Here is a 2,479-nt window from a genome sequence, read left to right as displayed (position 1 = left end):
TTGTTAGTGGGAGAAAAAGAAAAAAAAAATTAAAAGTCTGCATTTGTGTTTCTTCCCTGGCAGGTACTGTTGCTGAAAAATGCATTGTTGACCTGTCACTTAACACTGCTTTCCTGGTCTCAGAACTAGAGAAATAGGTCACTTCTCTTTCCTCCCCAGCATCATCTGCAGCTCCTGCTTCTGATTTTTCCAAGTTAATTGATGTTTCTCTTTGTGGTAAAATGATGGGACAGAGTACTGTGGATATTCTGGTAAATTCTTCAAAGTGGACAAAGATGATGTGACTGCCGCCCAGAGCCCTGGCATGCTGCCTGTAGCCACCTCTCACAAACACCCACAAATGCACAGCAAAGTCCAAGAAAGAGAAGCTTTGTGATGGTCCCTGGCAAGACGGAGCAACCCTGTTTCTCTGCCTCCTCAGAAAACAGTTTTCTGGAACATAAACCCAAAGGAAAGCTGTAATTTATTGTGGGGATTGTGTATTAATTAGTTTTCAGGAATTCCTTGGATAATTACAACCTGTAACATTTGTCACTGATTTGGCCAGATTAAAAATTGATGCTTTGGTGTATCAGTGAAATTAGCTAGAGGCCAAGGAGGCATGAGAGGAGGAAATATCTTACCTTAGGAGACAAAGAGGAAGCTGGACTTGGGCCACATCTCACATGACACCCTCTCTGGAGCCAAAATCACAGCAGGCATCTAAGATTGCACTCTCAGCAGGTAAAGTTTTCCCAAGGAAAAAAAACTATATGGGGTGACCAAATGGCTTCTGAGCATCTCCTTAACAATTAGAGGAACTGCTGCCCCTGGACTTGTGACCTCAGACACTTACTTCAGCTCCACATTGACAATGGCCAGGCAATAAGATTAGCATGATTAAAAATCAATCCTTTTGCAAAATAAGAGAAAGGAGACTTACATGTGGAAGAGATGAGGACAAAAGGCAGGATGAATGAGGCCAGGATGCAGAAAGGAGGTGCCTTCAGCCACAGGCACCTTGGGTGGAACACTCCTATGCTGAGTGCTATGGAAGGCCTCTGCCCTTGGGACCTTTACTAAAAGCCACTCTGTCCCTTGCTGTACCACTCATGCCTCTGCCAGGGCTCCTTTATTCCATCATGACCAGTTTTGCTGCTCTAAGTGGAAGGAACTGGCATAGACCAGCTCCTGGAGATTCTTGGAAGCAGACCTTCTCAGAGGCTCATCCTCCAACACAGAGAGGCCCAAACCTAGACATGAGCTGCTTCTGAGCCACAGCTGCTGGGGAGGTAGTGGGTGGAACTGGTTCAGGAAAAGAAGCAAGGCATATCAATTTTGTCAGTTTATTAGCTAATATTAATGAAATATGCCATCCAAAAACTTTTACAAATTCTCAAAAACAACTGTGAAGAAGTCCAGTATTGAATGGATGTGCAACACAGATGACTATATGACAATATGGAAAGCAAGTGCTTTCTTTTTTTATGAAATACAGATAAAAAGAAATTAAGGATCCAAAAGATGGAAAAAGGAAGGAGTAGAGAAGGATGATCAATATAGTAAGGAGGAACAGTTAAGTGGTGAGGGACACCAGCCCTGGGCCACAAACAAGAAGTCTGACAGGAAGGATGGCTTTATAAAAATAAAGAATAGTTTCCTCTAGAATGGGTATCATTCAACTACAGCCTGCAGGACAAATCTGGCCCACTGACTGCTTACCTAAATAAAATTTTATTGGAACGCAGCAGTGTTCATGTGTTCACATATTATTTGGGCTGCTTTGTGTTACAATGGCATAGCTCAATGGCTTCAAGACTCTCTCTAGAGACTTGCCTCATCCTGCTCTAGAGCAAAACCTTAATCACAAGTCATACTCCATGCCCAAGAGCACATGTTCATTCCCTGTCTGGAGGGAATGGCTCTTGAAGGCCGTGTCACTGAGCTACTGTGTTCCATGTAGAAGTCTGGGTCCATGGAGGAATATTTTCTGCTCCAGGCTAGAGATGGCTCACACTTCCCAGGGTTCTTTGTTTTCCTCAACATCAACATGGAGCTATGATGGAAGTAAGGATGGCTGTGATGGAAATGGCTCTATCTGAAAATTAGAAGTGTATTTATTGGAAATTTCACCAGGTTCAGCTTTGTCCTTGGGGATAAGAAAGAATGTGAAAAGAAAGAGGAAGGTTGGCAAAGACACTGCATGTGAAGGAGTGAGTGGTGTCCTAGAATGTGGTTTAAGTAATCCAGAGGTGGCCAGAGAGAAGCTGCTCAACTTTGGAGCATTTGGAGGCCCTAGGTCTCTCTATCTTTGTGTAGTTCTTCTAGCTGACAATTATGGAATATAGATAAATGCTTCAGTCTGAGGCTGCTCAGTGAGGAGTGTAAAGTTGTAATTGCACTTGGAGCTGGTCAGAGCCTTTTCCTCTATGAGTGAGGATTAGACTCATCACCTTCTACCAGGCCTTCCCCAAATACTTCATGATCAGCATACAACCAA

This window comes from Ictidomys tridecemlineatus, unplaced genomic scaffold, assembly GCF_052094955.1.
Source record: "Ictidomys tridecemlineatus isolate mIctTri1 unplaced genomic scaffold, mIctTri1.hap1 Scaffold_720, whole genome shotgun sequence".
Taxonomy (NCBI): Eukaryota; Metazoa; Chordata; class Mammalia; order Rodentia; family Sciuridae; genus Ictidomys; species Ictidomys tridecemlineatus.
The sequence above is the reverse complement of the archived record's forward strand: the minus strand, read 5'-3'. Positions refer to the sequence as shown.